The sequence below is a fragment of the Ambystoma mexicanum genome, chromosome 5q (genome assembly GCF_040938575.1).
Source record: "Ambystoma mexicanum isolate Mex_15411 chromosome 5q, UKY_AmexF1_1, whole genome shotgun sequence".
Lineage (NCBI taxonomy): Eukaryota > Metazoa > Chordata > Amphibia > Caudata > Ambystomatidae > Ambystoma > Ambystoma mexicanum.
Window position 1 is genome coordinate 236,887,605 of NC_090933.1, and position 24,285 is coordinate 236,911,889.

A 24,285-nucleotide genomic window follows, 5' to 3' on the forward strand; every position below is an offset into this window, starting at 1 on the left:
ATCCGTGCGGACATGGCCCGGAAATATGGCTCCTAGAAGTAAATGACGCCATTCTGTGAAGGCTTGACGGATGGCTAGCAGCTCTTTTTCTAGGACGGAGCAATGGGTTTCACTAGGAGTTAATGTCCGAGAAAGGTAGGCGTTGGGGTGTTCCAAACTATCCCCAAATTGCTGTTTTAGGACGGCTCCAATGGCGTAATTGGAGGCGTCTGTCTCCACTATGAAGGGTCGATTAACATCAGGCTGAGCAAGAATGGGAGCCTGTGTAAATTCAGACTTTAGCTGTTGGAAGGCTTTCTCTTGGGCCATGGTCCAATGGAAGGGAACATCTTTTTTCAATAAGGCAATTATTGGTTGGACAATCTCAGAAAAGGAAGGTATGAATTTCCTATAGAAATTAGCCAAGCCCAGGAAGGATTGTATCTGTTTCACTGAGGCGGGGCTAGGCCCGGATAAAATAGCCTTAACCTTGGATTGATCCATACCGATACCATCGGGAGTAAGGACAAACCCTAGGTAGTGAACAGTAGAAGTATGGAAGATGCATTTCTCGGGCTTCGCCAGGAGTTTATTTTCGCGTAAGAGTTGTAATACTGCTTTCACATGCTCTTCGTGCTTCAGAGGGTCCTTCGAAAATATTAGAATATCATCCAGATAGACAATCACAAAAAGGAACAGCATGTCCGAGAACACTCGATCCATGAAACGTTGGAACACCGCTGGGGCATTAGCAAGTCCAAAGGGCATGACTAAGTATTCAAAATGCCCAAAGGGTGTTCTAACGGCTGTTTTCCACTCGTCACCTGCCCTGATACGAATCAAATGATAGGCACCCCTGAGATCTAGCTTGGTGAACACAACTGCGCCTCTTACTTCCTCCAGGATGTCTGAGATCAAGGCCAATGGATAGTGGTCCTTAAGAGTACATTGATTTAGACCTCGATAATCCAGACACGGTCTGAGTTCTTTAGTGTCTTTCTTAGGAACGAAGAACAGGGAGGCCCCTGATGGAGATTTAGATGGTTGTATGGTGCCATTTGCAAGATTTGTATCCAGGTATTCACGAAGGGCTTTCTTTTCAGGTTCTGATAGGATGAACATCCTTCCAAAAGGAATCACTGCGGACGGTTCTGTTTCAATAGCACAATCTTCAGGTCTGTGGGGAGGTAAGGCCTGAACAATGGCAGAGGAGAAAACATCGGAATATTCCTGGTAAGCCTCCGGGACCCGGATGATGTTTGAGACTGAGATTGTGTTCTGATGAGTTGTAGGAGGTCCTTTCGATGGTGTAGGATCAAGGTCTGGATATAAGCAGTGAGACATACAAAACTCAGAACCCAGGAACAAGGATCCCGCTGCCCAATTGATATAGGGGTTGTGTCTTTGAAGCCAGGGCATTCCCAAAACCATGGGGTAATGGGCTGACTTGATGATGTCAAATCTTATCCTTTCTCGATGTTGATTTATAGCAAGCTCGATCTCCTTGGTCTGCAGGGTTATAGGTCCAGAAGAAAGTGGTCTTCCATCAATTGCTTCTACAGGTTGCATGATAGTCCGGGATTCGTAAGGAATAGGGGGCCTCATTACACGGTAGGCGGTAAACCATGGCGCTATTAGCGCCATGGTTCATGCCGGTAATTTACCAGTACCGCCTTGGAGGAAAGGGTAATTGCCGCCCTATTCCAAGGTTGGGAAGGCGGTAATTTCTCCTTCCTCCATTGCCCTTCCCCATTCCCATTTTTGCCTCATAGGGCATAATGGGAATGGGGAAGGCGCTAATTACGGTACCGCAAATTGCGGTACCGTAATTAGCACCCCGGTCCCTTTACGGGTTCGTTTTTTAACGCCTGCTAAAAGCAGGCGTTAATGTACCAACCCGCAAAGGGACCTCGTAGTAAGGCGGTAAGGGTTTACCGGTCCTGGTAAAATACTGGTACCGGTAAAACCTTACCGCCTACCGTGTAATGATGCCCATGGTGTTTTAGGACCCATTCATGATCTATGAATACCCCCATAGCTCCACAGTCAACCAGTGCCAGGATGGGGTATATTTCTTTCTTGGATGTTGTCAAGAAGGCCTGTAAGATTACCAAGGAATTTTGTCCAGGAGAGTTCAAGGATGGAATAGAGGTGGAGCAGACATCTCTCTCCCGAACCTGCACTCCGTTTAGGATCGGGAGCTGGCGTTTCCCGAGCTCCGTGGGGGGGGGCAATCAGACATTCTCTTACTAAATGTTTGTCGGATGCACAATACATACATAATCCAGTATGAATCCTTCGCATTCTCTCTTGGGGGGTAATGGGTCCACGGAAGGCCCCTAATTGCATAGGTTCCGGCTCATTGCTTGGAGTAGAAATGCCTTCTGAGCTCGAAGGGGTTCCATGGGGTTTTTCTGGAGTGGTAACTTGGTTTTCTTTTTTTCTGCCTTTCTCTCCTGAATGCGAAAGTCAATCTGTAGAGCGAGATCCATTCGGGCTTGAAAGGAACCCGGGCATGCCACTCTGGCTAGTTCGTCCTTGATCTCGTCGTTTAGCCCTCTTCGAAATAAAGTAAAACAAGCTTCAGAGGACCAATCCGCTTCCTTAGCCAGCTGTTTGAAGCGTGTGACATACCTGAGTAAATCCTGGGTACCCTGATGAAAGTCGAGTAAACGTTCCTGGGCACTGTAAACTTGTTCCGGCCTTTCGAACATGGTCTTGAGGGCGTCTATAAAGCCGTCATAGCCTCCAGGAGAGCATCACCAGAGTTAACCAATGGGGTGGCCCAGGTCAAGGCATTCCCGGAAAGATGCGAAATAGAAAAGCCCACTTTAGCCCTAGGCGTAGAAAAATAATAAGGCTTAAATGTAAAGTGGACCAAACAAGAATCTAGGAATCCACGAAGGCTCTTTGCTGAACCGTTGTACTTGTCAACAACACCACCTAGAATGACACTCTCCTTCGTGGCGGAATCACGGGATAACACCAATTATTTTAACGCAGCGTTTTCCGCCTTTAAGTTTTGCACTTCGGTCGTCAGCTCTTCCATGCCACGCAAAAGATCCTGGACGGCCGCTTCCATGTCTGTATCGAGATCGGTCAGGTGGCGTCTCAATCTGTCACAAGTTTCCCCTTTTCTCACCTGTTTTCTCTGTTTTGCGGAGTCCTTTGTCGGGGTTTTCTTCCGAGCAGTTTGGGTCTAGTACAAGCGCGCTCGGCCGTCTTCGGATTCCAGGATTCGTTCAGCTTCTTCGTCTTGGATCAATGGAAACTCCAGGAAGCTTGGAAATGGAGGTAGCACACGGAGGCGGTCTGCGCGGAACGCAGAAGAAACAGGATCAAGGAAGGTAGAAGGAAAGGAGAAGGAGGAAGGTCTGGGAAACAGGAAGCAACACAGTTCAGGAGAACGAACTACAGAGCACGTCAGGCCACAGCTATCAGTAGCGTTGAGATGCGCGGAACCGCAGGGGAGTGGCTAATTTATAGAACGAGCTGCATAGGACGTAAAGGTCGATAGACCGCGCTCCGCGTATACGGCCATGTTGGGTGTACTACAGCGAGTAACCCCCGATGTGCCAGGGACCAGGAAAACCAGAAAGGGCGTGATCGACGGATCATGACAGTTCCACCCTCAAGTGACACCACTGGAAGTGATGGAACACGATCGTTCACCCCACGACAAAATAGGAAGTGGCATCACATAGCATTGTTTCTGAGTACAATACGAAAAATATGGTTACAATATCACTGTAAAGTGATATACGTTCCATAAAAGAATGTATCACCATATGTTTCATTACTATCAGTGCATATTGGCCCATATTACCAAATCACTGTGAATGCAAGCAGATGTCCAAGGCTAAACGATAATGATGCATTATTATATAGCACTTACACTTAAGCGCTTCATATAGAACAAATATACATACAATATCACCCAACCTGTGTTGGTACTCATTTATCAACCTCAGCACGATGAAAGACTGAGTTAACCTTGCTGGTAGTTGAAATTTCAACCTGCAGATCACACACACATTGCAGCAGCCAGCGCTCAACCCACTGAGCTATCTTACCGGTTATAGCCATCAGAAAACCAGCCACTCCAGAAACAAAGAGCCAGATGCTGCTGGCCACAGCCCATGAGCCTGAATGTAAAAAAAAAAAAAAAAAAGGGGGTAGCAAGGGAGACCACAGCGGTAGAAAGGGTAGCAAGGGAGACCCCTGGTGACCCCTAAATGATGTCCATGGGGATGATCTCGAAATTAATGTACAGAAAACGAAAGTGCTATCTGTCCATCCATTAAAAACATCAAGAAAGCAGAAAAGCTATACATGGTATTTAGATAGCAAAGTATTGGAACCGTCAATGTATATATGTATCTATAAGAGTTAATATCAATAACCATAGTAATGACAAACCATATTATGAAGATATACTAGCTAAACTCAGTACAGCTATTTCTCATGCAAAAATTATCCAATCAAAATACGGGAAATGTTCAGTTCTGCCATTATTTACATTTTACTTACAATAAACAGTGCAGATTATTCAGTATGGATCAGATACCAAACCACCAAATAAAGAACCCTATTGGACCAAAATTGAAAGATGATATTGGAAAACAGTACTTAAATTGCCAAAATCATTACCAATGGCGATGTTACGATACAAATTGGGTATTCCCTCTGTGCTTGGGATGTTTAAATGGAACCTTTTCTCCTTATACAGGACATTTCTGGAAAATGGAACAAGAAAAACTGTCCTGACTATATTATCAGAATTTATGAAGAATGTGAACCAACCGTTTCCACAAAATTGGAGAAACTTTGTCAAACAAGCTCTACAGGAGGCAGATATACCAGAGGAACTACTGATACTGAATCCCTTGCGTGCAGAAAAGAAAATGTACCAACAACATTGGATTGCGACTATAACCAGATCTAAAGCATATGAATCTAGTCATGTCAATCTTTTTCTTGAGAAGAAGATGAAGACAACAGAAGGCTATTTGTTAAATGTCCTTGTATAGAAAAGCTTTTCTATGTTTTTTTCTAAATTTGCATAATACTGGTGAAGTCCAACTAAGGCGGAAACAAATTGCAGCTGATGAAAATTACTGTAGATTTGAGTGTGATTTACAACAACCAGAAACTCTGCAGCATTTACTAATGGAATGTCCAAAACTCAGAGAGACGAGAAAGCAATATTTTAAAAATCTTTTTGGAGACTATAGACTACTAACGGCGGGAACGTTGTGGAGAAAGATTCTCCATGCAAGAAGATTGAAGTTCCAGATAGCAATTGTTAAATTCTTACTTTCTTTGGATTTAGACAGTCGGAGGGAGATTGGATAGTGTGATAACTACTGAGATTGAGGAGCTTGTTATGAAGGTTGCTATCTAAAATATAGACTTGTGATAAAACCATGAAATTGGTTTATGATGGTAAATAACTATAGATTACATTTTTGTAAAGGTTTTAAATAAACCAAAAACAAATAAAAAAATAAAAATAAAAAAATGATGTATACTGACGTAGCCAATTCGTATAATGAGTTGTCAGGTTTGTTAGATACGTTTCTTTCTCATTACTGATCATATCTAGTTGCCCTTTAAAGAATGTTAGCCCTAGCTTTACGACAGGCTAATTTCTGTTTGTTAGACAGAATTACATGCAGTACCCTTTGGGAACACTACACACAATTAAGACCACAGGTGTAAGCACAATCTCACCTTTGGTATAGGTCTGTACTTCAACACCTGTTGGTGGAGTGTGGTGCTCTAAAGAAGGTGCGGGCAAGATACTTTCAAAATGTGTTCACTATTCACACTCAGGTTTCAAAAGAGCAAATATGGCAAATGCTGTTCGCAAATCCAAGAGAAAGGGTACAGATTGCGATAGTGCAATTTTTAAGATTGGTGCCACCACGTGGAGAAGAAATCCAATAAGATTCTGGGAGTTAAGACTAATAACACAGATTGGTGATGTATGTTTCCTTCGAAAATGTGGTTTAGAGTACGGGTTATTCATTCCCAATGATGATTTTTTCTTAGTGGTCTTACTTGAACATCGTTTTAAATTCTGTTTTGCTTTTTTTTATCTTCAGGGGTAGGTAATTGTGTGTGTGGGAACGGAATTTTATTAGATGTAGCACTGAGTTAGGCGGCGACCTTATAAGGCGAAGTTAATCTGTACCCTTGTATTATGTATTATATATTATGCATTACGTATTTGTGTTGTTCAGTTGAGTGTGAATTGGCCTTATTTTAAGTATATTGTAAGTTATATATGGAATATGATCCTTTTGTATGTGTTTAAATATTTGATAAGTCTGTACTACACTGTATTGTGGTAGCAGGGCTGAGCAGCCAGGCTTATCTCAAGAGGGATGTGAGCAGTACCAGATGTTACACAAAGGACTTGCAATCATAGTGGTTCAAACAAACACTTACTCAAGGTTTCTTGGTAAAACAATATTAATTTATTTACACATTTAGAAAACATTCCACTAGCAATAAGCAGCTCAATATCACAATATAATACACAACAGTACTAAACCAATACGTTTCTGAACAAGTTAGGCTCCCCTGAAGTGGGAGCAAAATGGCACTTCAGTAACTTTCAAAAGGAGTAAAAAGACAAAGGTTATAAGAATCAAACACAAATACTTTCTTAGGCAGGGCAAATAGTTTCTGTTCACTACAAGAGGCAGTTCAATTCAATAGGCCTGGGCCAAAGTCAATGGATCAGTGTCTTGAATAGGATAACACAGTTCCGGTAGTAAACAGTTAAGTCTTTGCCAATGTTCTCAGAAGTAGTTTGTACGAAAAAGAGTTATATGTTGGATTAGGAGTGAATAAGACTCCAAAGTTGGGAAAGTTTCACAAACTTTCACTGTGGCAGAGAGGATTTCTCAACCGCATTTGCACAGTACCTTTTGAATGAAGAAAAGCTGTAGCTGAAGCAGTTGTTCCTGCCAGTTCCTGCAGATCTCGCTGTTCCTGGGCCTTAGTCGTGGGGACAAGAAGGAGGATGTCGGGAGGTTCCAGCACTGCACGGGGATGGATCCACAAGCTTGGCAAAATGTCAGTTTAAGGTGTGAGCCTTAAAGTCCACAAACTGGTATCCTTCTCACTGGCTATTTGGTTTTCAACAGCACTCTGAAGAAAATTCATCCAGTCTAGAGATGGTTTCCAAGTGGCTTGCGAGTCAGTTGTTCCCACCAGCTCAAGGGAAGAAGTCGTCCTTCAAGGGGCTTCTCTGTCGAGGGAGTTTCAGGCAATTCGGAACTGCAGCAGGGCTTCGCCGGCCAAACCAATGGTCCAGGAGTTGCAGCAGTCATCATCCCTCAGCTCATGTTCGGTTCTTTCGTTCCAGTGATCGACTCTGCCTTCCAAGTCCCAGAGACCTGCTTTTAAACAGGGCACCTCCCTCACATCCTGTCCACCCCAGACACTCAGGTGCCAGAGGGGGGCTTCAGCACTGAAGCCCGCCAAAGGCAAATGAACAAAGGGACCAAACCTGGTTTGGCGCGCAAAGACAAACACTAGAAGGACCTTTCCAGAAAGAAATGGTGAAAAATGTCGATCGGAACCTGTATTTACAGAGGGGGCTCAGACGCCAACTTGAAAAACATGGCTCCGGTGGATTTTAGCTACCGGAGCGTTTAAACGGGTCGCGGTCTGGAAAATCATGGTAATACTACTGCCACCAGTCATTCTGAGAGGAAAGGGTAGCTTTTGAGGGCTACATAAGTTTTCTAGGCATAGGGAATACTAGGTATTCCCTCCAGCACTCTGCTGTAAGGCAGTGTGTGCTGGGTCTAGCAATTTAAAAAGACTAGCAAAGTCAATTTAACTTCACATTCACTGGGAGACAGTAGTCAGTCCCAGAGAAGGTATTTAAACCTTGGGAAGTCTGAGAGACATCCCTGTGCCACTGCACTGAAGATGCTCTGTGACACACAAGAAAAAGATGATGCCTATGGAGTTGTCTAAAACTCCATATCCAAAGAACACAAAAGTAAAACATAAATCAAAATACATGAAAGAGTGGGGAAAAAGGCTCACACTCTTTCCAGGTAAAAATTAAAGTGCTAGAAATCCAGCAAAGTTGCTGGGGGTGTCAAAAGGTAAAGGAAATTAGCACATTTATGAGTCTTCTCCCTAACACTGTTGATGGATTAAAATATCAAAAGCGGCTAAATGGCCACTACTGATTTTGCCAAATGTTTTTAAGTTATTTAAATGGGTGCTTTTCGATATATTCCTTATCATCGCCTCTATGTCCCTGTTATGTTGCTCAAACCAAATGTCCAGTGAAGATTGATTTACTAACAGGGAATTTTTTTAACCTTGTTTAACATTGTTCCAGTCCATATGATACGGTTTCCTTGAGTGTTAACCCTGACATTAACATTGCCAAAGATTTTCCTGCCCGAAGGAGCAACATTTACTGTCCAATTTAACGAGGCGTGATCACTCACAACGTATAATTGAATCTTGACTGGGATTTAGTAGTTTGCCATTGCTGAGTCAATGATGGCATAATCAATGCGAGAACCTGAACGCCATTCGGTCCAGGTGTAATTGAGATAATTGTTTGCGTATGTGTTATAAGGCAACATTCTAAACTGTACATGGTTAAAAATTGTCTCCATTGACGGTCAGAATAACCACGTAAGCAATCTTTTAGGTGAAGATCTTGTACATTTAAGTCACCTGTGATCATAATAGGACCTTTAGAATGGCCCTTGTACCAATGCATTATTATGTGACCTATTAACTTTTGAATACTTTTTTAATAAAAACCATTGAGCGGGTCATAAACATTGATAATCAAGATTCTGGTTGCTGAATTTTGGCAAGGAAAAAACATAGCTGACAAGACATAGGGAGAACCTGCAATGCCTGGGAACTGCTCTAGCTGAATTTAGATGTTGTCCCTATCACCAACCTCCCGCTAGCTCGTCCCTGAGTGGACGGTTTATTTATTTATTTATTTTAGTTGTAAAGCACGTAAACAAGGCCCGTAGGCATAATAGCGATGGGACATGACAAACAAACAAAATAATCATCATACAAGTAAGCTCAGGGTCAGGCAGGGGAGGCTCAGTTAAAGAGAACAGCATTTAGGTCATGTTTACATTTCCAAAGCTTGGGCATGCTCTTAAGTCAGGGGGCAGTTTGGTCCATCCTCTTGGTGCTGTGTGCGGGAAGGATCCCTGTGCCACTATAGACAGTTTTGTTTTGGTAAGAAGCAAAAGGTGGGAATTGTTTACACCAGAGAACTCCCCAAGCTGGCAACGAGTCTAATCTGTCTGCAAGGTAGCTGGGACCTTTGCCATGCAGGCATAAATGAATGATGGAGAGAGTCTGATAGGTAACTCTGCTCTTAACCTGAAGCCAGTGCAGGGCCCTCCTAGCGTTTGAAACATGGTCAGATCTTTTCAGGCCCTCCACAACTCTCACAGCATTGTTTTAGATGACCTGCAGGTGGGCCAGCTCACCCTTACAAGTGCCCTGTAAAAGGCTCAGGCAGTACTCTATACAGGCCACAATGATTGCCCTGGCGATAGTGGCACAGTTGGATGGATTCAGGAAAGGCCTGATTGGTGCTAACAGTTTTATGTTTTTTAAGTTTTAAGTAGTAAACTGAGCTGGAAATAAGGCTATTAATATGTTATTTCATTGATAATTCCTGATCAGGATGACACCCAGGGTTTTGACTTTGGGGAGTGTCGCTATGATACATCGGCCTGAAATTCATTGCTGAGCTTTCCTGGCTAAGCGGCTGTGGCCACGATCATGAGCTCTGTTTTTTCGGTACTAAGCACAAGGCAATTGTCCATCATCCAGGAAGCAATCTGGTTATAGATGTTATTCACTGTGATGTATCTTTAGCATGATCCCTGGAGAGAAGGATCAGACACTGTGTGTCCCTTCTTCCTCTAGCATTTCAAATAGAGGGAATGTATAGATACTGAAAACCGTGGGTGAAATACACACCCCAGTGGTACTCCGCATGAGATAGTCATTGGTCATTGTGAAATACTTTGGCTTTACGTCCAGAGAGGAAGGAATTGATCCATTCATTCGCATCACGGGAAACATGAGCCGAGTTCCGTAGTCTTTGTACCAATATTGTATGATCCACCACATCAAAAGCTGAGGACAGATCCAGCAGCATCAGCATCACGGTGCTGCCCTTGTCAAAGTGATGTAAAATATTTGTCTTAAGGTCTTACAGGGTGGATTCGGTGCTGTGGGCACTTCTGAAGCCTGATTGTTTGTGTCCCAGTATGTTATGAGATTCTAAGAATTTTTTAATATGCTTGTGTGCGACCTTATCTAGGATCTTCAGCAAACATGGGGTATTGGTGGTGGGGCGATAGATCCAAGCCTGTTTAATGAGGCTGCAGACATTGTTTTCTCAAAAAGAGCTGTTTATGAACTTGGTGATTAGAGGTAAAAGTTGTGCTGCACAGGCTTTAATTACCACAGCAGGGAAGGTGTCTCCCTTGCAGGCAGTGGGTTTAACACTGGTAAGTATTTCTGAGATTTCTGATTGCATCACTTCCTTGAAGGAAAAGGGTAGAAACACAGGAGGAGATTTTTTTTTTACAGTGACGTTAGTGAGGTCCAGAGCAGTACAGTTGGCCCTTACACTTTCTCTGACCTTATCAACTTTTTTTAATCATAGCTTCCTGTATGATGGTGCACCATTTAGAATATTTGATCATCTCAATGGAGACAGGGCATGGGGATTCAAGCGCCTTTAAAATGTTAAACAATTCTCTGGTGTTGGATGAAGCCCCATCGATTCTGTTGTCATATGACAATTTCTTTGCCTCACAGTTATTTTGTAATCTTTGGCCGGGCTGGTATATTTGCTTTTATTATCTGCGGACTGGTTATTATTGCATAACAGAAATTCCCTTCTTTTGATTGCTTTAGGTTTTTCAATTTGCCTTTGTAAGACATGTTTTTTTCTGGGGCTAATTGGTTGAGCAATTTGGTAAGCATTGTCTTATATGCATCAGCCAGATCATCTGTACTGTTGAGATTGGGTGGGTTATTATGGGTAGGTGTGAAATGTGGCTCCAAAGCAGCTGGGGGAAAGCTTACATAAATTCCTATATTTTGTCGAGCTCATTGCCGCTGTGTTTTTGGTGGGTTGAGAAAAGAAGGGCAGGGAAATGTGCACGAAAAAAATGGTCAGACTGTGGGCAGGGCATCATCTCAATGTTCCTGAGCTCGACATTGTGTGTGGCTAGCCAATCTAGCGTTCTTCCTTTATTATGGGTTGCTGATTTCACATACTCGCGGAACTCATTCAGTGTGCGATTGACAGATTCGCCATATTGTGTGTGGGGTCTGATAACCCTCAATTAGGGTCCCCCAGAACAATCAGTTTGGCAGAAGGTTTGAGGGAAAGGAGGATCACATCACTTAAATGGATGGAAAAGTCAGGCATTTTGTCAGGGGGCGATAAATCAGGATGATATTAATGGTGGTATTACGGTCGATGGAAAGTTTAGCAAATAAAGTTTCGCAGTTTGCCACAGTGATGTCTGAGATTGGATAAATGAGTAGCGAGGCTAATCCGCCCCCCAGCCCCTGTTGCTGATCTGCACAGAGGATATTGTACCCTGGTGGTATGGCTAGGGTAAATGTAGGTCCCGTGGCAGCATGGAGCCAGCTCTCTGTAACAGTACATAAATCAAATTTAAAATCTTTGATGTATTCCGCCACTTCCGTAGCATGCCTAAAATGTGAGCGGGTTTAAGCATCATACATGACAGGGTGTCTTGTCTTTGAGTCTGTGGACACTGGTCCATGCGGCATTCATTGTTAGAGGAGCTAGCCTCAGGTGAAAGGAGGGGCATCGGATTGGTAAAAGTAGATGGAATATTAGATGACACTACATTGGTCTGTGTTGTCGCTGCTAGATGGTTGGATTTCTTCCAATCCCTTTCCTTTTATGCCCGTGGTGCTCCCCGGGTTCTCCTGACTAGAGGGTGCAGTATGATAGATGGTGGAGTCTAACTACATATTAGAGAGAGAAACCTCAGTTGCCTCCCTGGAGCTCTGGTCAGGCCTTGCTACAGGGGATTGACAGGTGTTATTCCTGCTATTGGGCAGGGGATAAGGCAAGAGTGCCACGTCTAGGTATTTTTGAAAAATGATGGACTTTTTAACAGTGTCCTGTGTATGTATAGCACCAAATTCGGTCATCATGGATACAGTTAGAGTTGCGAGAAGCAGAAAATACCTTCAAATGCGTACTCAGCCGAGCTACCCTCCCCAACCCGGACACAAACTGGCGATAACCGGGCAAACAAAGGTGCCAGCGCTAACACGCTGCCGATATCATTATGAGGCGGCTAGTCCGTTAAATGACGTTCGAGAGAACTACAATGGGCACAGACTGCACTGGATGCGTCAATGAACAAGCAGTACTTATGTAGCTAAAGTACAAAGGTCGGCATGGCTGACAAGTCCGCATCTAGGTGGAGTTAGTTAAAAAAAGCAGAATTAACTTGCGACGATCTGCTAACTGATCAAAACAATCAAAAGCAAAATAGCTGTCCTTACTGCTTGGATGGAACACAATGCAATAAATTAAACGGTGTCACTGGATTATGTAAAATAAGGTAACCATCAACTTCAAAACACTTAGTTATATACGTTTCCTTTACAATAAATAAGTCAGAGGCCTCTAACATGGAAAAGCCGATTGGATGAATCAAGAAAGACCTGTAACCCTGCATATTCCATCATAGCCAGTTCAAAGACGGTTGATTAAAGAATTGTCCATTTGCCCCTTCAGTAACTCAATATTCAATTCCTCCACTGTTTTCTGCGGTTTGTCCATCATAGAGTTGAGAAGTTTCCAAGATGGTTTGCTCAGAAGCTTGCAAGCTGTAGCCTGAGTATTTACTGTAGCAGATTGAAAGCTTTCCAGGGATGGTAATTTTGTGACAGATTGTTAATGAGAAACCTATTTGTTCCAAGACTTGAACACTTGATTTGAACAATGCCACCATCAGTGAGGAAGTGAATTCAATGAGCCCCCAGTTAAAAGGACTACCCATCACTGGCAACCCAATCTGGACTATATCAGTGGTACACATCACACTCAGATGGCTAATTTTACTAAATAAATCCATTATATTAGTGTGATTTAGAAAGAACTATAATTAGCAGGCTTATATTCCTCCAAAATTACCCATTTCCACAACCAGCACATGTCACGGTCACTATTGTGATTATTTCTCAAGATGGAAGTCACAGGTCTCATTTCAAATGGTATTGCAATTGTGGGCTGAGGGTCAACGAGATTGTTGGTAGCAATGACTTTGCTTAATTGCATGTTACTAAGTCCTTGCAAGGGGCCTGAAGTAGATGGAATAATGGGCTGTAATGCAACTTGTGCTGGTACAGTGCATGGGTTAAAAGCATAGGAAACGTGGTTTTACGTCTGAGAATGAGCATCCGAAGGAGAAATAAAAGGAAGGTGTAACCCTCGATTCATAGGTCCTTTAAGGCAGACTTGCCTAATTTTTCAGTCCGGCAGTGTGTTGGTTACCAATGTTTCAGAGTGTGATGTATGTAAGGCATAATATCAAACAGTAAGACAGACACAAGTGACCACAGTTCAAGGGTGTTTATTGAACTTCAATTGGGTTGTATCTAATCCTAAATCTAAAGATGGGAGCAAGCTACAACCATCAAATAATAATAATGCAGTTCTAGTCGAGTCTGTCACAATAAAAAGGGCCTATATTAATAAACCTATTGCCAATCCTCACTTCTAAATACAAATTGCGTGGGAAACCATGTTTGGCAATAGAAAAGTGTTAAGAAATATGTCAGGATATTTAAGCCGTTAGCTTCCCTTCCCCATGTCTTCAGCACGGGACAAGGCAGCACACTCAAGTTTAGCACAGTCTCTGGCTTCTCTAGCTTGAGGATGCAGTTCAAATCTCAATATCAGGGCCTTCTGTGTCAAAGTCTCTTTGCCATTCAAAGTCTCTTACTTCAGAGGGCCCAATGCGACAAACAAACATTCAAAAGTTCTGTTCTCCTCAGGATTCTCATGTACAACTTCTTGGGTGATTTTCGATTCTCCCCGGGTCCTGCTCCTACAGGCTCAAACCCACTTTAACACAAAACCTTCTTGGGTGATTCACTGTACACCCCGGGTCGCCCTCTGCTGGGCTCAGACCGAGTTTAACACAAACCTTTCAATTTATATCCCTCTGTCGGGCTCGGACCAACTTTCTCATCTTTTCCAAGCATTCTTTATATCAGAAATTGAAGGCTTTCGACTGTGCGCAGGATTTTGCTCAACCCATCATAGGACCATTTCCATTCACAATTACTCGCTCTTTTCTTGATATGCTCTCTATCTCACATTCACTTTGCCAGTTCTCAGACTTTCGATTGAGCACCTAGGTGGCGCCGGACCATTCTGTCAAGGGTAGTGTATCTTGCTTTAAAAGTTCAATTACTCGTCAGTAGTTAAACTTTACTTGCATCCTTTATCACACGCGGTTTAACAATGTTCGCTCCAGTGCACGACATACAATGTTGCTGCTTGCAACCTTGGCTTCAACACAGAAAAGTCTTGTATAGGTCTCACCAACTCAGCGGCTGTGTTGATTTCACTGATGCTGCTTTGTTCTTGGATCCAAGGACAGTACCACGGTAGATGGCGCTTCTTGCTGTCTTGATTATTAATGTGTGAGGTCTCTGGTTACCTCAGACACCCAATGCAGGATTCTTCAGCCTGGTTTCCTGGTCTTACGCTTTCTATTCTCGAGGTTTTAAGAAAGTGACGGTTCCTTGTCGAAAAGGTCAAGGGAACTTCCCTCCATTTGATCCCCTTCTGTTTTGTCGCCTTTCTTCTCTCGTTAAACTGCCATCTTGGAACTGCTGTTTCATCGTGTGCTTTGCCTCGCTCCGAGTGTGCTCTTGTACTCTGCCTTTTATCCATGTGGGGAAGTGTAATGGGAGTCAGGTGTGTGTGATGGTCCATAATTTCCTGACCTCACCTGACCATTGTATTGGGACACATCAGGTATACTGCTTTGGTGTTCATCTGTTTTCTCTCATAACCGGCTAGTCTGTGAGAAAGTGTTTGTGTAGTAAAGGGGGGGGGGGCGTTGAGTTCCTAAATATCCTACCTGGTAGGATGGGGTAAAGGTGCTACAAGGAAGGGGATACCGCGTCCCACCATCCGGTGTCAAACTCCCCAAAGACCCCTCACCCAGGTGATCCTCCCACACTGGTCGACCCCCAAGAACTGGATCCAAAAGCGATGGCCATGTCCTGGCCACCTGCATGACAGATCTCCAGGAACTAGTGGGTGAGATACTTTCTGGTTTCTCACAGTGAATTGTGAGTTTTACAAACATATCTACTCTCTGTGAGTCCTGTTACGGGCTTGTTTACCTCAAGCTGAGATATGACACTTTTTTTTCACAATGTAGGTCTTCTTCTTATGTCCTGTTTTGTTCTGGGCTCTTAAATATACTTGTGACAGTTTTAGTAGAAGGAGGAATAAGAATCTCGCCATAGGCCCGGTCAGAACAAGTAAGAGACTGTAGATGCACTACTGCGATTTTATTTACTATAGGGCAGTGAGGTTAATTTCTCAGCTTTACCTTAGCTTAGCTGTCTTGGTCTGAAGGCAGGGGCAAACAAGGTTGCTGGATTGCAGGAAGCGAGTGTCGATCTACGACTGCCTCACTGGAATTAACCAAAATCACATAAACAACTTTAGCCAAAATGTATTTGAAAGCTAATTGTGCTTTTGGAATAGTTGCGGTAAGGGCAAGGAGAGCATTGACTTTACAAATTATTGAGTTTAATGCAGTAGTACAAATAAGCTCCTCTACCCTCAAGACAGGTTCAGAGCGCTAGGCAAGTTCAGCCTAGCTCTTGCTCTCTGAACCCAAATAAATTGTTTGTTGATAAAACAGTGAACAACCTTCCAGTGTTGTCGGTGGAGAAAGCACACAAAATCCTATTAGAATCTAACATTTCCAATTATCTAATTATTTGCATAAGGAGAGACAAAAATGTCACCTACCGAAACATTCTTAGTTTTAACTTTCAAAGGGAGTATCTTCTCATCTATGTGGGATATTTCAACCCATGCCAATGCACTCTACTACACCCCTTTGCCAATGGGGGAAAGAAACTGCCAAAAATTGAGGCACTAACCGCTGTGTGCACCAAATCTGCGAAACTGCACATGGTTCATAAACCACAAAAGAGCTGCACACCCTGCCACACACAGGCAAAGTTGATTTCAAAACAGAACTCCCTGCAGGAGAATTCCAGGGGGTGCTGTTACCCGCCACATGAAGTTGGCCACAAAAGTGGGCTAAAATCCGAAAATGCCTTTAAATACAGCTTCCCAATCAATGGCAACCTTCAAATTGCTGTTTTGGCGCTAAATTCAGTCATTTTCCCAGTGAATTATTGAAAGGAAAAGTGTGCTGAAATCATAAATTCTCCAGTGCAGTCAGAGGAATCCAGGCCTCACTGACTGACAGCTGCATAAGAAAATTAGCTGTCAAGCCCAGTTTAAATGTGTTTCTTTTTCCTGAAGAAATTGCAAAATGTGCCTATTTAAAGCATGTTTGTGAAGGGCTTAATTCCTTTAAAATGTCAAAATCTATTATAAACTCTGTTCACTTCATATCTTTTAAATAAAATATTGTAGGTGAATATTACAGTAACCCAGTGGAAGTAACTGCTTAATTCTGATAGGACAGTGCATAGCCTGGGAAATCTTGACACTTCAGTGTACATGCCCTTGAAACAAGAGGCCTTAATGGTTCCTGCATATTGCCAACAAGGAGCACAATGAGACCTCATTAGACATTCGTCTTTTGGCTGAGCCAAGAACAAAGGAAAGGCTGAGCACTGACCGCTGCTGGGGAGGGGCAGGATGCTTCCCTCTACACCCCACCCTGATCAAGGAGATCTGACAGTTGTTGTTTGTTGAAAGGAGAAAAAAACTGCTGGAACTTTTGGATGTTAAACCTTTATTTGTGGTTAAGTTTAAAACTCTTTAACTGTGCAACCGGAAGAAGGATAAGTCTGAAAATTGGTAGATGTTAACATAAATTTAGACTTTTGCTTTGAAGACATTGATGAAACCTGTACCATTTAAGGAACCAAAGTTATGAAAAAATTCTCATTGTAGCAGAACTATTAATGTTGCAAACCGTAGATTGTATGTACATGATCCACTGATAAGCGCCCAGAGATGTACCAAATTAGAAATTATTAATCCAAACTGTTATGTTTAAAATTGCATAGAATGAGAAAGACAGCTCGCACAGAGATGGGGATTGAATGTGAATATAGACCATCAAATATGAAATGTATGTGTCCGATTTTCTTATTGTACATAATTTTCGAAATGCACATTTGCGCAAAAGTTAAGTTTTGGTCAAAATCAATGTGGGAGTTCCTAAATCCCATTGTAAAGATGACAGCTCTGGTCTGACTGCCAACCAAAACAGTGCAACTGCCTGTGGCCACTCACAGCCGTGGGGGTGTGTTTTTAAATTTTGCCCACACCATAAACTTGGTGATGTCATTTGATAGTATAAATTTAGGAACTTCACAACACATAGGGCAGACTGCTTCCAGAACACATCCAGATTTCCACGCAGCGTCTTGTTCCTGACTTCTTCATCTTGTTCAGAACTCTTCACCTTGCAGCTGACTCCAGATTGCTTTGCAGAATCCAGGCCTGAGCATTGCTGAACTCTTTTTAGCTAGGCCCAAATTCACCCATCCCAAAACTTAAAAGAATAAGTCTGATTCATCTTGACAGGCTACCAGTAAGGCTTGCTCGCTGAAACTTGCATCCTGCTATCTACAATTTCCAGTGACCAGAAGGGCCCATCCAAATCCAGTCTGCAGTCCAAAATTGACCAGATTTTTTCCTGAGAGACTTTAGACACCTGTGTCTATCCCTCCAGAAGTACCCTGCTGCATGTAGACCTGCCCCGATCCATGGCCACAACCTCGACGGTCCAATTTTATTACAAAGGACTGTAAGTATTAATAGGAAGAACAGTGACCCATAGTATATTTGCATTGTCTTATCACAATCTCAACCCATCCCATTTTTATCTTCAGAACCCTAATATTGTTAGAACCATTCTTGCGCTGATTTTTCTCTTATCTGTGTTTCAAAACCATAAGTCATTAGTGATTTTGCGTAACTAAAGTAACTCCCAGAAAGGAATTGAGTATTCACCACATGAAGGGTTACGCTGGCCACGTAACTGTGAAGATTCCCGGGTGGCATTCTCTTTTTCATAGTCATTAATATAGAGTAATAAACCAATCTGTCATTTTTAAAACTGAATTTCTGTTTTCATTTCCGCGCCTATTTTGCAAAAACGCCTCTCACTAAAACCTTTATCACTTCTTCAATTTTATAGATAGAAATGAAATGTCAACTCTCGCTGATACGTAAGACCCTTAGCTACATCCACAACCAAAAACAGCATCGCAGAACAGTGTATTTGACCCGTTTTTATCAAAAATCGCATCGTGAAATTTTGCCGCGAAGTTGCAGTTTTCAAAAGTTACACGTCTTTTTCCCATTCAAAGTGCTTCTTCAATTCCATTCTGATCTAAAGTGTGTACTGTTGTTTATCTTGTACTCATGTTTGTTAGGACCTGGTTAGGGTTGCTTTCCTAATAATTTTTCTCCATTTAAGCATTTTTGACAACTTTGCATTACTTCACAAAGCCATTTTCACCTGTCATTTAAAAAGTGTCTATTTCCAAAAACGGTTTTCTCTCTTGTTTGGGGAGGGAAGATTGCATTTAAACTCTAGACCTTCTCTTTCATTCCTGAAACCTGCTGATTACTGACCTCTGTGTAGGATTGCTCATTTGTACCTTCAGTACTTTGCAGGGGGAAATATTAACCTAGACGCTGTCTGTTCACAAACCAAAACTGTTCTTTTTCCTGTTTTCTATTCTGCATTAATATAAGTGAATTCAATTGCTTTACTTTTTTTTAAATTGTACTCTCACCCCTTGGTGATTGTTGCCCCATATATATATATATATATATATATATATATATATATATATATATATATATATATATATATATATATATATATATAAAATATTAAAATGTAAATGTGATTTGAATATTAAATAAGTAAATATTTACCTTTACAAACTATCCTATTTACTGGATCAGTGTGACCTGGGGGGTATTTTGAGAAGGGTGTGATATGAGTGGTATATCATTCAGAATATTGAACTTATAGACACAAATAAAATAAGTATTTCATTGCATACTACATGCTGGGCGAGACCTGCGTGTGTGCCTGATTGAAATCCTTAACATCTATAATCATTATAGTTGAGCGAAGAAAGATCTTCCTATTATGTATAATTCATCAAACAGAAGAAAGAGAAGGAGCCCCAATTATAGGAAAAGACGTGTAGATTGTCTGCCCTGCCAGAACGGTCTAATCTTCCCGAGAGCTGAGGAAAGGCCCTGAAGTCTCATGATACTCGACCGGGTGCGAGCCATGACAAGCTAAAGATACTTGAGTGGAGTACGTAGGGAAGCTCCCTGATCATCTTGGCCTTGTTCACGACCACAAGGAAGTCCCTCCCTCCCTCAAAGGGGTAGGTGTGGGTCCTAATAGCCCGAGGTGTGGTGGGAAGGGGGGCTCAGAGGAATATAGCTTGAATCTGTCCACCAAAGACAAAAAGGCTGCCTAACAAGCCCAGCCTCCAATTGCTCTTACACTGTCATACATGAGCAGCATCTGCAGTCAAAAAGAACGGGTGCCTGATTCTAAACCCTGGTCCTTAAGGCTATAAAGCATGTACACAAACAACAATATGGACTAGTGAGTAAGGGATGACACTTAGCACTTCATTTATCATTTCAAATATATAGACAAATGTATCTGGCAAACAATTTTTCTTTTATTTTATATAAATCTTTAAAAACAAATTAATTTTCATATATTATTTACAATACCTAGATTCATACAAAACCACAACATTTTTACACAATGTTTAAAAGTTTTTGGCTCACACACTCAGATATCCCCACCATCTACTCACATTCATTCACTCTCCATACACTTCCCATACTTCAATCATATGTGACCCTCTATATTGGTCACGTCACTCGATTAACAATATTTGACACAGTTTAGTTCCTCTGTCCAATATCAGGTAACTCAATCTGTATATCAGTGTTTAGGTTGTTGTGATAGGACTTCAAAAGTGGTGTCCATTCAGTAGTTCAACCTTCATCAGGACAAAAAAACAGGACACTCAATATGTCCTATTTTTCATGGTAGAGTGAGCCACACCACCTCCACATAGCATTTTATGAGGGTGAACCCAGATGTGTGGACAAATCCCGACTTCACTCCTAGGCATAAACCTGATAAATATGGTCTCTCTTCTATTAGGTCGAACAATATTCAGTTGCTTCAATGTGTCGAATTGCTCTCACATAGTTCTATACTGGCAGAGAAAGTTCTTCCATCCTGGTACTTTCCGTTGCCACATCTAGCCAGCTCTTCCTTGATAAAGTTAAAGGGCTTCCTTTTAATTGGTTATTGACTCATCTTCTGCACCTCAGTAGCGCATCTCACTACTCGGTAGCTCTCATCCTGAATGCTTCGTCCGGTACAGAAGACGCCTTTCCATTAAGTCTTGGGCAGTTAGAAAAGCATCTGTCCTGGGAAGGCCCTGCCGACCTGCCAGAAAGAAATAGTGAAAGGATATTTCCATCTGTAGCGTGTACCTTCTTAGTGAATCCGGGAGGTCAAGGTTCTGCATTTGCGCTTTTGGTACAGAGTGTGGATGGGCACGTCCTGGAAGAACCTGATGGAGGATCCCTCCCAGTCAAAAGTACACAAGTACCTTGCTTTTTGCAAGACATCTTCCTTATCCTTGTAACAGTGGCATTTATTCACTACAGATCTGGGCCAATGCCCCATCCTGCTCCAGAATGGACATTGTCAAACAGAATGTCCCTATTGTCATCACTTCCCAGTAAAGCTTTAAACATGTTACAGACCATCCTCTCAAGATCCTGAGGGCTCTCCCCAGCCTCCTGGGAGCTGTATGTTCTTTCAACACTTCCTGTTCTTGATGTCATCAATTTTAGTTCTGACCTGCCTCTCCCGCAGTTCCAGATCCTTCTAACCGACATCCATTTTAGCTTCCATATTCTCTGCTGCTAGCTGACTGTTTTCTATCAATTCGATCCTCTGCTTTCTCCACCCTCTCCTTAATCACGGATAGACAAGTGCACCTCTGCCTTGAAGGCCTTAATTTCAGAAAGGACTCCTTGAACGTCCATTTGTAAGGCCAGCAGACCCCCTTCCAAGTGTTCTCCTGTCATGTCAGTACCTGTTATACTAGATCCAGTGAAAACGAGGCATAAGCTGAAAGACAGTGACATGGCAGACATATTGCTATACGAGCTGCAGGATGGTGCTTGGAGACCTACTATGGAGGACGAGCAACAGATGAGAGACAACTTCTATAAAGCATTTGTGCATCCTAGGGGTCTAAGGAAAGTTGCAAGGGTATGAACATTTCAGAAAATGAAGCACTTGGTACCAAAATAGATGGAGGTGGTTATAAGTATGAGCCATCTGAGAGGTGGAGTTCTAATCCATATAGAGCACTGATGAGGAGGGGTGCTCCTCAAGTGTAGTTATGACGAAACTATAACACATTGTTGTTGTTATTATTTTGTTTATGTTGAAGCGGAGTGGGGAGGCTGTATTTTCTCCATAGTGATCTGGCAACTGCTGGGTATTTCAGTGATTTGGGGGTGGTTGAACCCGTCACAAGGTTGTTAATTCTCATATCAAGTGTTGGGGTAAGTGCTGGGGACGTATGGGGGGATTTGGGATGAGAGAGAGGGAGGAGGAGACCCCAGGGTCTTTTTTGTTTCTGATGAGGGGAGAGGAAGGCTGAGCTGATGGACATAGGTAAAGTTTGCAGAAGCAAGTTACAGAACTGGGGATGGGCATTGAAACTGGTGTGGTTTTAAAATGGATTAGGAGCTATGGGTGAAGTCATAATAGGGGTCTTGAATGTGAAGGGGCTAAACTCTCCAGATAAGTGTTCACTACTACTGAGAAACTTTAGACACCTGTGTCTGGACATTTTGTTTGCACAGGAAATTCCCTTTCAAGTTGGAGATGAATGTCGCCTGGTGGGTAGGAGGGTTGGTCAGACCATTGGGCTTAAGAGGGTGAAAAGAAGAAAGGACGGTTGGGTATTTTTCTAGGGAAGTCCACTTTCCTAAAAGGCAATCAAGTGAAGAAGGCTTGTGGCGGAAGGTTGTTAATGGTGAAGGGCAGCTGGGAGGAGAAATAATGACATGTATTACTCTCTTTGTGCCCAATATAAGACATATACTGTTCCTGGAAAAAGCTTTGGAGATTATAGAGGGATGTAGAGGGGAAGTCCATAGTTGTTGGTGATTTCAACTTGATCAGGGACCCAACTGTAGACTGGAACTTTAGGAAGGCTGAGAGCTCAGAGGGATCTTACTACAGAAAACCAGAGTTTTCGAAACTTATAGAGGACCAATTTTAGTTGGATGTGTGGAGATCACGGGATAATCTCCCAGGAGAATACACCTTCTTCTCCCCACCAGATAACACATTTACAAGGATTGACCTCCTTGTGATATCAAGAGAATTTGAGGGTCAAGTTAAATCGGTTATGTTAGATAGCTTAGCAAGGTCAAATCATGACTTGTAGGGCTCACACTGCCATCAGGTGGTCGGGACCAATGGATCCATTGATGGCACTACAATGACTCGCTGCTCCAGGATGTAATCTTGTGAGAATTTTTGGTATTTCTTTTTTTTAAATTAAAAAATAGAGACTGCACAGTGGTATGTTTGGGAAACAGTGAAGACTACCTTCCAAGGTCTTCTTATCAGAGAAGGGGCAAGGAAAAAGAGAAAGAGAGGCCTGATTGAGGCACGATTGAGGGATGACATAGCACACCTTAAAGCCACCCTCAAGGGAAATCAAGGAGACATGGAGGATATGTTACTCGCCATTAAAGAGAAGAGACAGGAACTGCATACTTTGCTTCTGGGAGAGACAAGAAGAGCCATATATTTTAAGAAGCAGACCTTTTCTGAGAGCTATTATGAGAAAATCGATAAGTTTGGTTCCGTGTTAACGATAGACTTCGGGCAACTAGTCAGGAATGTAGAGTTGATACCATCCCTGACAAAGTGGGTACAGAAGTAAGGGACCCATGGGGATTTTGAATAGATTTGCAGAATTTGTATGAGTCCCTATATATCTGTGATTGGGATTTCGCAAACTTTGACATCGATACATACCTGCCCGGTATTGCCCTCCCCTCACTAACCACTGAGGAAATGGACACCCTAGATGCCGCCATATCCCTGGGATAGGTGAAGGGGCAATTCAGCGTATGAAAACCGGGAAGGCACCAGGCGAGGATGGCTTCAGATCGTCTTTTTACAAGCTCTATGTCGACCTTCTGGCACTGCCGTTGGTAAAGGTTTTCAACAGTATCAAAGGTGGAGGTGACTTCCCCAGGCATTTCTAGAAGCCTTGATAACAGTAATTCCTAAAAAGGGGAAATATTTAACCTAATGATCGGCATATTGAAGCGGATATCACTGTTGAATCTGGATCCCGGCATCATGGCTTGAGGTGGTTCTTCTGAGGCTAGTGCGCCCTGATCAGGACGGCTTTGTACAGAACAAACAGGGGGCAGATAATCTAAGGGTGATGTTCAGTATATGGCATCGCTGGAGGCTAAGACCGGTGGAACAATGGTGCTATACCTGGACACTGACAAAGCTTTCGATCGGGTGGACTAGACCTTTATGAGAGCAGTATTGAAGAGGGTGGGCATGGGAGTAACTTGGTTGGGTGGTTTGTGCATTCTACTCTACACCCATGGCCAGAGTACTGGTAACTAGTGTGACTGTGTGCTCCTTTTCCCTTGCTAGAGGTATGAAACAGGAATGCCCACTTTCTCTCCTAATTTACAGATTGGTCATGGAACCCTGTGCCTCTTCAGTGTGGGCAGACCGACGCATACAGGTTGTTTTGATTCAGGGATAGGAATATAAAATGGCCTTGTTTGCGGCTGACGCCCTACTATACATCACTGATTCATGTAGCTCCGTTCCACACCTCCTTGGGTGACTATGCAAATATGGCAGACTCTTGGGTTTCAAGTGCAATCCCTCAAAG